Source organism: Notamacropus eugenii, chromosome 5, assembly GCF_028372415.1.
Source record: "Notamacropus eugenii isolate mMacEug1 chromosome 5, mMacEug1.pri_v2, whole genome shotgun sequence".
Lineage (NCBI taxonomy): Eukaryota > Metazoa > Chordata > Mammalia > Diprotodontia > Macropodidae > Notamacropus > Notamacropus eugenii.
Genome location: NC_092876.1, coordinates 377,284,237 through 377,297,114, shown reverse-complemented (window position 1 = coordinate 377,297,114; position 12,878 = coordinate 377,284,237). Strand labels below are relative to the sequence as shown.

The following is a 12,878-nucleotide window of genomic DNA, read 5'->3' as shown; positions in this document are numbered from 1 at the left end:
AATGAGATCATATTTGTAAAGAATCTAGCACAAGGCTGGGTACACTGTATGTGTTCAGTAAGGGCTTATATTCTCTCTCTCTCCTCCTAAGTCTTTCTGACTCTGAGGCCAACCATTTTTCTCCTAGGTCACACTTGCCTTTCTCCTAATAAACAACTCTAAGACTCTTATCCTGACTTTAAGGGTTAAATTCAGCTTGTGATTCCCCACCTAACCTTTCAAATTAGCAGTGGAATCCACATTTCCCATTCCTTTCTAAAGCCTAATTTCTGTTGTATTCATACAACTTTGATTAGTTTTTCCTTTTTTTTTTTTTTTGGTTGGATGAAGAAATGAAGCTACTGGTATCTCTTGGGATACTTAGAGATACTGAAAAATGAAGGCCAATGTAACCATCTTAAACACATTGTAAACATATATTTCTTATAAAGCAGAAGTATACTTTAGTCATAGCTAGAACCAGTAAGATCTTAGTCCTGCCCCTTCTTTTTATGTTTAGAAAGTCCCCCAAAGGTGTGTGTGTATGTGTGTGTGTGTGTGTGTGTGCGCGCACATATGCTCAACCAAGTATCCTGAAAATGACCAGGGTAGGGAAAGAGGAGAGTCTCATGGGTTCTGGCAAGCTTGGCTGCCTGAGAGTAGTTATCAGCCACACAATCAGCTAGGTTTCATCATGCTGCACTAGGTGACAACTATCAACAACTTAGGAAGGTCTGTGTTAGAACCATCTTCCATATCTCGCACTGAAAAAAGAGAGCAAGAGTATCTTCATTGTGTGTTGACTCATTAGGATGCTATGATTATTTATGAAATGAAATTGGTAAGGACCCTTGCAGTATTTGGAAGTTATGTGATCACAGAATCAGAGATCCAAAGCTCAAAGGGGCTTTAGAGGCTGCAAACAGAATAATATCTAAACCTCACTCCTCTCTTCCCCCCATGTTAGTTAAGCTAATTTTTGAGATTCTCCTTAAAATTTAACTGACATAGAGGATTCAAGCTCAAACCATAGAAGTAGCTCCTTGGTTACTTGGGATACAAAACAACCAGGACAGGAGGGGCTGAGCAATTCCCTCAGTAGTAGGGTGGCCATCACTGACACAAGAGGGCTCAGGCAATTGTGCTTGGTTGAATAAAGGCTATATCCTAGATAAATTTCCCTTCCCTGCTTTGAATATTCTCCCCCTGCTATATAGTTATGAAAACATTTTGTTAAATGGTTGAGACGTGTCTCATTTTTTAGACCTAATTTTGTCTAATTTTTGGACCTAAAATTGTCTCAAATTTTGGACCTAAACTACCAGTGAGGCCTAGCCCATGATGAGCTATTCAGTTCAACTCCCTCATTTTATAGATTAGAAAAATTGAAACTCATAAAGGTGAAGTGACTGGTTCAGTCAAGCAATTATTAAGGGACCAAGCAGGGATTTGAACCCAGGTTCTATGACTCTAGTCTGCTTTCCATTGTACTATATAGTTAGCTAATAATACAGACAAAGATAAAAGTGATCTTTAGTTCCAAAGTTGATGTTCAGTCATTTTAGACTCTAGCTGACCCCATTTCAGGTTTTCTTGGCAAAGATGCTAGAGGAGTTTGCCATTTTCTCCTCCAGCTCATTTTGCAGATGGGGAAACAGGCTAATAAGACTCTGAGGCCAGATTTACACCCAGGAAGATCAGTCTTCCTAACTTCAGACCTGGCACTCTATCCACTATATCACCTCGATGCCACTTGGTTCCATAGGAAGTCACCATTAATTAAATTACTTCTTCCTTTGCCTGAGTGGGGTGACATGTTGCATCATCATTCTCTCATGCACCTGGGGCCTATTTTGTTGCTTCTACTAGTTAGGAGCATGCCTGCTTAGCTATCCCTGCAAGATAATAATTATAAGTGACACCAACTTACCTTCCAGCTGTTTGACATGGGGTGGGGGAGGTATGTAATAACTAGTTCCATCCTCTTGGCTACAGCCTGAGTAATAGTGGACCTATATAAACTGGATAGAAGAGCTTCACTTGTCTAAACGCAGGGCAGATCCAGTTCTCAGACCTCAGAGAATGATGGCAAAAATACCTGTGAACGACTGCGTGCTCGCCTGTGTGCTGGTCTGCTCGCTCCCCGTTGCCCCAGCCCCTGCCCTGCCATGGCTGCCTATAAACTGGTGCTGATCCCACATGGAGAGAGTGCCTGGAACCTGGAGAACTGCTTCAGCGACTGGTACAACTAGATATACTAGATGCCATTGACCAGATGTGGTTGCTTATAGTGAGGACTTGGCACCTCAATGAGCAGCACAATGGAGGTCTGACAGGCCTCAACAAAGCAGAGACTGCTGCTAAGCATGGTAAAGCTCAGGTGAAGATCTGGTGACGATCCTACGACATTCCACCACCTCCGATGGAACCTGACCACCCCTTCTACAGCAACATCAGCAAGGACTGTTGCTATGCAGATCTGACTGAGGATCAGCTGCCTTCCTGTGAGAGCCTGAAAGACACCATTGCCTGGGCTCTACCATTCTGGAATGAGGAAATGGTCCCCCAGATCAAGGAAGGCAAACGTGTTCTGATTGCAGCCCATAGCAATAGTCTTCGAGGGATTATCAAACATCTTGAAAGTCTGTCTGAAGAAGCAATTATGGAGCTGAATCTGCCCACTGGCATTCCTATCGTGTATGCGTTGGACAAGAATCTGAAGCCCATCAAGCCCATGCAGTTCCTTGGGGATGAAGAGACTGTGCGCAAAGCCACGGAAGCCGTGGCAGCCCAAGGCAAAGCCAAGAAGTGAATGCAGACTACCAGCACCTGCCAGCAGTAGCCAGGTCCTGCCCTTCTCACTGTCCCCACCACATCTGTCCCCTGCCTGCTCCACACATCTTAGGGATCACAACGCATGGCTGCAGGTGGGGGACTGATGGTTCCTTTTCTCATTTCCTCCCTATTTCAGACCAGTTCTTTTCTTTCTTGTTGCCCTTCCCCTCAACCACATTAGTCAGAATGCCTCTGGGGTGGTTTGGCTCAGTAAGGACCTGGTTAGGGGTTAAGGATGGGCACATAGCAAGAAGTGACCAATATGGGGAGTTGAAAGAAGCAGTTGATCCAATTACTCCTATGAGCCAGTCATGCCAGTAGGGCAGCCCTCTCAAGGGCTGCTGTAGGAAGTTGCCTATAACCCGAGTGGTCATTTAGCAAATCATGAGTCTTACTTCCTCCCTAATCCAAGAAAAATGGATCTGGGAGGTTGAGATTATGTCCTAATGTTTACTTGTCAAATTTACTTTCACAAAAAACCCTTCTAAGCAGGTTATTAGTGGCTTTTGAAATTAAAGTGTCCCACTTGGTAGCCATCAGAGATCTCACGCCTTCTCAGAGAAGGAAAGAGTTCCTTGATTTCTAAAGGGTGGATGAGTATATCCCATTGTGTGTTGTATAGCCCCTGCTCTGTTCTGTGGCAGTGAATGCCCCTAGATCATGTTGAAATATGTCTCAGTGTCCCATTGCTTCCATCTTATGTCCAGCCACCTGGGTCCTCATCAGTTTTATCATAACTGTACTAACCCTGCCCCTCCCCTCCCCTCCCCTCCCTCATTTTTGTTATTCATTATAATAAAGGAGTGATGTGCAATAAAAAAAAAACAAAACCTGTGAACAAGGACTAAATTATTAAGACAGCCTGCCTGCCCCTAGTTATGACCTGACTAGTAGATAGTTCATTATTTTAATTGGACAACATCAGCCTTTACTGAAGTCTTTCTCAGATGTGTTATGATGTGGAGGAGACCCTGGGGTCCCTAAGGCTATTTCAATGAAGCAAGATCTCTTGCAGATTCTTTCTAGCTAGAGGGGCTTTGTGAACTGGCTATATGACCAGCTTTATGTCTCTCATCTGAAGCCTGGAACACTGGAAAGAGCACTGGATTTGGAATCAAAAGACCTGGGTTTGAATTTCTGCTCTTCTAATTGCCATTTTGTAACTTTGGGCAAGCAAATGAACTTCAATGGACGTTAGCTTTGTCATCTGTAAGATTCCTCTAAGGTCCCTTCTACTTTCAAAACATTCCATCAATAAGACAGCTGGATAGCTAGCTAGCAGGAGAAACTGACAGAGTATTTATGAAGTACTTACATGCAGGGCACTGTGTACTACATTCTAGGACTGCAAATAAAAACAAAATAGTCCTTGTCCTCAAGGAGAGTATATTCTAATGGGGGAAGACAACCTTAAAAAAGGAGCTAGAATGAAGGGATTGGAGAAAGGGGAAGAAGTGGTAGTGGCAGGCAGCTACTGAGAAGGTAGAGAAATCTGGAGAATGAGTGGAGCAGGGAATGAAGTGATCATGGATGGGACCCCCCAAGAAATGATGATCCAGGATGGGAAGCTACTCATCAGGAGAGTGGGTGTCAGGGAGGAGGTTTCTCCAAAGTAAGAAGTTGGTTAGTGAGGAAGGAAAGTGTGGAGAGTGAGTTAAGCAGAATGAAGTGAGCATGATTGGGGTGCCTCAAGAAATGGTGATCTAGGTAAGGAGTGACCAGCCTAGCTATGTTTGGAGAGATTTATCACTGGGTTAGCCTCCTGGTGATGAATTTTTTTGGCCACAGCAGTTCATGAAATCTTTCTACCAAGTCACAGAGGGGTTTGTAATCTAGGTCAGTGGACAGGTTAAGTACCCAAATAACAATGAATCCAAGGATCCTTGAAATATTAATTTTACTTCATTTGTTGTATTTCAATGTCACATTGTTGCAGTTTCATGATGTGTTGTGGTGGAACTGTCTCAAAGAATTCAGAGTCAGATCATCTATAATCCAAGCACTTATTGAGATTGATGCCTCTCATGAATCATGCTAAGTTCCAAGAGGAACCAGCAGCTTCAGAAAAAGCAAGATAGGTTTTTATAGGGTAAAGATGCAATTACATAACAGAAATTATGAATATTAAAAAGGCAAGAGGGGTTTGTTAAGGAATTAGGTAATAGAGGAGGGGCCCCAGCCACAGTGGAACTGTGCATGCAATTACCCACAATGCATACAGAAAAATCCATTGGGGGCATTAATGGGTCTGCCCATTAAGGGAAGCTTGATTACGGGAGTTGTTTTGTAGGAAGGTCCCAAGTACCTTTTGTTTTTTTTATATTGAGGCATTGGGTCAGAGTGTCATGACATCTGGCTCTGAAAAGCTAATAAATACTCTGAGGTGAGGTTTTGCTTTGGGACTCACTCATTGGAAGAAGGTTATCTAGCCAGATAAGACTCTGGGTAGCTGTTAAGTCATCTGGCTTTGAAAACCCAGATATTGGTGCTTCCCTCTCTGGTAACTATGGTCAGACAGTTGGATCTGTCTGTTGATCTGTCATATACGAATTGCTTATGGTCAGACAGTTGGAAGCCTGTCTGTTGGTCTTTATTTCTCTTCTTGTATTTTTCTCTTTTGCTGAATGATATATGTGCTTGATTAAAGGAGATTGTTAACCCTCAAAAACTGTTTTCCTTTTAGAAATGCAGATCTAAGAACCTGTGATAGCAGGCCCTCCTCCCTTACTTTTACACAGTCACAGGTGAAATTTGATTACAATTCACTCATGGAATGTCACCCTTTTGATTATTGCTGTGGAACTTCACAAAGGACCAAGTAGGAGTATCTGATCATGTATGCAGTGAGGAAAACATAGCTCTCTGCTGGTTCTTTGCAATGAAAATTTGAAAGTTTTGCTACAATTCAGTTCAAGATACCAAGTTAATTCAACAACTTCCTTGATGTCCTAGACTGACTTGATGTATTAACTCGATCCCCATATAAATGTGCAAATAATGGAGCAAAGCTACATTTCTCCTAGTATTGTTCAATAACAACACCAATTTTTAAAATGTTAAGTTTGATAATGTTTAATATAAAATTTTGGAATAATCTCTTTGTTCTCTCTGAAGCAAACTCAGAGAGTGCCTCTTCCTATGTCAGCAAAAGCCAGCCAAGGCTGACTCTACATTCCTTAAGGAGACCTTTAACCTAAGACACTATCTTGAATAATGGGACGTTTTCCATATCTTAATATTTGTAGACCTACACTATGTTATGGCACGTTAATGGTAAAGAAAACACAGACATCTTAGGTCGTAATTTCTATTGAACTTTGTTTACCCTTTCCTATGTCAGTTATCTGTTTAGGGCAGGAAGCCTACCACTTACTAGTGGTGGGATTTTCGAGACATATGTTTACCCAGCTTGGAATCCCAAGGCCTGACCAATATTGCTTTGTTAATTGTCCTGTCTTACTGAATTTATGATTTGTTCAACTAGGAGAGTTCTTTTCTCATGGCAAAATGTATATAGGCCAGAAGATTTCTGCACTGGGTAGCCAGAACATTTCTGGCTCCATAATGCATTATGTTACCATTTTCTTTAATAGGGAATTGATCAATTAATTAATTAAATCATAAAATGTATGCATTTAGCCATGTTGCCTTTTCTTCAACAAGTTTTCAGGTCAACAAGTTGTATTGATGCCTTTTGTTTCCATATCACAAGACATGACTAGCTATAGTCCCTTCCTCCCAGAAAGCACATTTGAAAGTATGTGTATCACTCTGCATCCACAAGTTCCCCACAGCCACAGCAATTTGAGGGGCAAACTGAAAAACCTACAAGTTGGCCAAGTTTTAGAGAGGTTAAATTAACTTGCTAAGATCAAATAGCTAACCAATGGCAGATCCAGGATAAGAACCTAGGTACCTGGCTTCTAAATCCAGTCTCTTTTACATGGCAACATGTTGTAACTTATTCAATTTCAATTTTAAAACACTGAATTATAAGAATGACTTTTGCACCTGAACAATAAGATTTTTAGATATTACATTTGACTTTTAGTTATTCAAGAGTAGATTTTCCATTTTGAAAGTTGTGACAATTTAGGGCCTCTTCCATATTTCCTACCTACTCTCAAATTCTGGGTCAAGATTGACCCAGAAGAGGGTAAAAGCTAGCACAAGATAAAATGAATGGCTAAGTATGAGAGTGCATGTGATCATATTTATGAAAGCACTTCAAAGCCGTAAGTGATTTAGAATTATATATTATTTTAGGTAAGACCATGAGGGTGGGACACCCTCTTCTTCACCAAGGGGTTATGGCTCTGGGTTTATGTGGATCAAGAAGATATGGAAGAGTAAGATTCTAACCTGAGGGGTTCAGGTTTTCCTTGTATTCTGTTCCTACCATATCCTTTCCAAAGTAGAATTTCACTAAAAATCTCTTATATTTCCTTAGGTTTGGCTAATGTCTAGGTGCTAGAAAGGTACTTTACAAAGGTGATCAATGTAAAAAGTAGATCAGGTATAGAACAACTATTTATGTCTTCCAGCACAAAGCAAATGCTTGAAACAAAATAAACTCATAAGCATACATTGACAAATGTTTAAAACATGAACATGCATTGACAAATAGTTAAAATATGATTCAGTAGCCCATCACCATTATTAATATCATGTGAGGCAAATACTCCCAGAAAACTTGTGGGTTTGCTGAATAGACATTTCATTTTCGCCTCTGACTTATGCTGTCTGTGAGATTTAAGGCTCACACCTCTTACATTAATAAGTATCAACTTCTCTATTTATTTATTTGTTATTTATTACTATGGCTATTCTGTTGGCATCTGGCTTAGGGAGAGAACAAGTCTTCCTGTTCTGGTGTTTGTATGTTACTTTGGTTTTCAACATTATGCTAGCTTTTGATTTTTATATTTTATAGAAAAGCACAATTCATGTAAGTTATTGGACTGCACAAAGGATGCTGGATTTAGTGTCAGAGGGGCTGGGTTTGAATTTCAGTTCTGCCTCTATATCACTTATGTGATCTTGGTCAAATCATTTCACTTTTATTTTCTCATCTGTTAAAGAGGGCGACTGGATTAGACAACATCCAAAGTCCCTTTCCTGTTTCTCAACATGGTCTTGTAGGTGAGATGGGACAGGGGAAAGGAATGGGGTCTGTTCAGTTCCCTCTCTATCCAAAGAGATCAGATTTAATTTTTTTAAGACTTTTGCTGAAAAGAGAGTATGAGCAGTAAATAACAGTATAAAAATAGGCCTATAGATGACTCATTTATGTGGCATCAATGACTTGTTAAAGAGTACTGTTTCAACAATTAATTAAGATCTATTTGAATGATAATGCTAATTAATGTCAGATGAACAGATTAGATCAGTGGTTTTAAACTTTTTTTTGTCAGACTATTTGAATGGAGCAAAAGATCATAGGGACCACCTCAAATATTCTCTTTTGCCACCAACTTCAATGTTCTTCACCCCTTTTCTCCATTTCCACCCTGTAAACATCCCAATCCCCCACACCCTGAAAACTGTTTTCCTAGAACAGGACTCTTTGGAACACTCCATTTTGGGCTGCCTCACCCTTGTTATTTCATACTTCATGGGATACAAAGAAGGCGGTATTGACTGGAGGCTTTGAGAAAAGAGTGAGTTATTGAGAATAGGAGGAAAGGAAGTTTTCCAGACTTTGGCTAAGGTCCTCAAGCTTCGGTTAGTGATTTTCCATCAGTGAAGTTGGTGAGATGTCACTTTTTTTCATTCTGTGCTACCTCAGAAATACTCCCAGAGTGCCCATGCATATACCATCTTTGCATTTTGGATTAGCCTGCAAATTACCTGAAGCATCTCCATGCAATATCAGATTTGTAAACCACTGAACTAGATAATCTCTTAGAATTCCTTTTCACTTCATAATGTTTTTTCTTTGGGGGGTGGGGGGAGAGGAAAGTGGTTTATGGGGTCAAAGATGATTTAATCAATATAAGGAGCTCTGGGTATACTCCTACAAATGCCAATGGGCAATTAATTTGGAGTATTCATTTTTAAATAGCTTCCAGTACAGAGAAGTTGAAGGATTTGTTTATAGTCACACAACTGATATGTATTAGAGGCAGTATTTGAACCCAGGTTGTCTTGACTCTGAGGTCAGCTCACTATGATATTTTGTGACAATTGATTTATTCCATGGGTAACAAGTACTTTCTCCCTGGTCTCCCTTTCCCATAAAGAGACCAGCTACATCTTCCTCTCAGGGTTGTAAAGGGGTATCACTGAGAGTTGGGGGTGTTTTTATATATCCTCTTGAGGCCCTATTCTGAGTTAAGTTCCCCTCCCCCTGATGCTGTTAGCTTCTACTGACTAGTCTCTCAGTTTGTTTTAACCAATCCATCCGTTAGATTTTTACAAAGGAATATCTGCTTTGAAGATATAGCAAGAATAGGAGTATGAACATTTCCCTTCAATACCTTGGGACCATACTTTCCCACACGCTACATCAGTATCAGAGGAAAGTAGACTTTAGATTTAAAGCAGTTTCTGCATATGACTGGTCTCACCAAGTTCACTTCCAAATGTAGCATCTCACTATTGGATGAGTCCTCATCTCAGCTACAACACTTCTTAGGAAATTGCTTGTCTGGCTGTAAAACCTAACATTGACTCAACTCCCAGACCTTGAGTGACTTGCTCTCTCGACTCCAAAAATTGTAACTCCTAATTTCTTTTACCTACAAAGAAAGAGAAAACATTGAGGCAAAGAACTGAGGTCTATATTCACAGAGTCAAATGTTGGTTTGGAGGGATTGGGCCCAGGCCCACCCCCCAAAACATTGTCTTTTACTGGACCTGTCAGTGAAGCAGTCAGAAGAGAAGGGATAAAACCAGGAGAGAAAGGTCCAGACTATTCTTGGCTAGTGTATGTTGAATACACCCCCAACCAATCAAAAAGGCATTTCTTCATCACATGGTTAGCAAACAAGAACCAGTTATATAATAGCCACCCATGTCCCAAAGTCTCTCCAAGACACTACAATTGCATTTCATTATTGTCTGGGAAGCAAACTCTTCAACCTCTTCCACTTGGAGGAAACTGAATCAATGGTACACAGGTGCACACAAGGTACAACGAACCTTGTGTGCACATGCTCACAAGGAATGGTCAGTCCCATTACATGTGAAAGTACAGTGCTTGTGGAGAGCTAGTTGCAGCTAGCATTTGCAAATCATGATATCACCTTCTTGATGCCATGCTGCTCTTCCAGAACCAAAGGTACAAAGGTGAACGAACTCCTTACTTGATCACTGGTGACTTAGTTCTATCCCTTGGGGCTGCTGTAGATTAGTTGTAGTTTAAGATAAAGAATAATCATCTAAATCCTTTTTATTTGGTAGCTTCATTTCAGAACAGACTTTTAAGAATATTTTCAACATTGTTTTTTTTTAAACCTGAAAACTAGGGCTCAGTTTTTTTTTTTTTAAATTGAGTCACTCTTATATGGCTCTTGAAATTGCTAGGTCCCGACATTACTGTGTTGCACTGAGACTATAAAACATTTCCAAGAAGAATCATAGTGCTTTAAGCTCAGACCTTGCAGACATTGTTGTGGGAGCAGCTTTTCAGAAAAAGGGTTTGATGTTCTTGCCACTACCAATACCAACTGCCCAGGGGCTCTGAGAAGAATAAAACCCAGTGTGGTCCCCACAGTCACGGTTTAGGGAAGTAGCCCTTGTGGGGATGCAGCACCATCTCCCTCAGCAACCACAGTTACTATTGAAAAAAGACAGTTCTACTCTGCCCAAAGGGCTATAAAACTGTGCATAACCTTTGACCCAGTTATACCGCTTTTAGGTCTGTATCCCAAAGAGATCATAAAAATGGAAAAGGACTCACATGTACAAAAATATTAATAGCAGCTCTTTTTGTGGCCAAGAATTGGATGCCCACCAATTAGGGAATGGCTGAACAAGTTGTGATATATGAGGTGGGCTTCAGAAAAACCTGGAAAGACTTAAATAAACTGATGCTGAATGAAGTGAGCAAAACCAGGAGGACATCGTACAGAGTAATAGCAACACTGTGTCAGGATTAACTTTGATAGATTTAGCTCTTAGCAATCTACGATGTTAGCAGGGTTTTCACTGAGCCAGCCTCTAACTTGAGAATGCTTGGAGCTGCACAAAGCAGGCCTAAAGACTGGAATGCCAGTAAATCAAGTAATTTAATTAATCAATTTCAGAGTGAGGAATGTTCTCTTAGCTGAAGTGAAAGCACAGATTATATACTTAAATCACAACTAGGGAAGGATGGGAGAAAGTAGATTACAAAATCAAGTCTTTGGGGGTTGTGACTGCCTCCCCCAAAGTATAGAACCAGAGTCTGTGACAGGAACATGTTCTGCAGTCTTTGATTCACTTCATTTCAGGCATACAGGCAGAGGATGCCAGTGATTGAGGTCTGATTGATCAGTCCAAGCTGCATTGTGAGTCTGACTCACAAGTGGGAAAAGGCAATTCTGCAAAATTTAATCTATTGTATATGTATTACACATATCATATTGACTATTTTAAAAATCAGAATTCCCTCCACAAAGATAACTCCAAAAGACTCATGATGGAAAAAGCTGTCCACATCCAGAAAAAGAGTTATGGGGTATGAATGCAGATTGAAGCATGCTATTTGCTATCTCTTTTTTTGTTTCTTTTTTCTTGTGGTTTCTCCCATGGGTTCTAATTCTTCTTTACTGCATAACTAATGTGAAAATATTTTTAATATGAATGTATATGTAGAGCCTAGTATCAGATTGCATGCCATCTTGGGGAGGGGGAGGGGAGTGAAGAGAAAATTTAGAACTCAAAATCTTATAGAAATGAATGTTGAAAATTAAAAATAAATTAACTAAAAGAAAAGAAAGTTCTGGATACCAAAGATGTCTGTACAGTCAAAATGGTTAAGCTCAGAAATGGATACGACTATTTTTTGGAAGAAGATGTATGAATAAGAAACCAACAAGCGCTTAATAAGCACTTTCCATGTGCAAGGAACTATGTGCTCAGCACTGGAAACACAAATACAAGTAAAAAGTCTGCCCTCGAAGAGCTCATGTTCTAATGGGAGGAACACAGCACATACAAGGAAGGGCAAAAGAGGATAGAAAAAGTCCAGAATGTCAAGGGTGCAGCTTGGAAAGGAACAAAGTCATAGCTGGTCTGGGCTTCCTCCAGGAGAGAAGGTTGTGGGAGGAATCCATTACTCAGAGAAAAAGGCCACAGGGACTTAGGATACTTCTGTTGTGAGACGTTTTGGGGTAATGTGAACTTCTTGGGTAAAGATATTTTTACTTCATGGTAGAGGCTGCATAGGAATGATTTGCTACTGCTCAGTGAGGACTATGGTAAGGCCTTTATAACTTGCAGCTCCAACCTCCTACAAGTGTTGTCTTCCTCATCAGACAAAGCTGATTAACCATGAGTGATCAGTGAGCTTAGAGAACTTGCCTTTTCTATCAGTATCCCAGAGCACGCAATGATTCTTAATCCATTCTTTATCATTCATTTTGTTGGAAACAGAGCCTCAAAAAAGGGATTATTTACATGATTTACAGACTGCAACCCACTAATATCCTGTTTAGATTCCTTATCTTCAGCCAGAGAAGTAGGGGCTTGGCAGAGCTTGTCAAGGTGCAGTTTTGGCTCTCAGCGCCTATCTGAACACCAGCCTTACTGAAATAGAAAGCTTGGCCTCCTCTAGTTTTTGGGGGGGGGGTGGGGGTGGTAAAGTTAGAAACCATCTCTTGGTATCGATCCGCATCTGTGTAAACTGAGCCAGCATACGTTGCCTCGGGCCATTGCTACTTAATAATAAGGGCTCATATTTCCAGATTGGTTCAAGTCACACAAAGCATCTTCTCCCAACAATTCTCTCTGTTGGGTAGAAATATTTTGCAGAGAAGTAAACAAGTTCAGAGAGATGAACTGTCCTGTCCACAGCCATTCCAGCAGCTGTGTTAACTTCTGGATCCAAACTCACATTTTCAAGAAGAAAAGAGAAGAAA

At 40.5% G+C, this 12,878-nt stretch overlaps 1 pseudogene; it reads left to right on the top strand.

Annotated features, from left to right (window-relative positions):
- Positions 1–2,147: 2,147 nt before the first annotated feature.
- Positions 2,148–2,856, top strand: LOC140503037 (phosphoglycerate mutase 1-like; annotated as a pseudogene).
- The last annotated feature ends 10,022 nt before the right edge of the window (positions 2,857–12,878 follow it).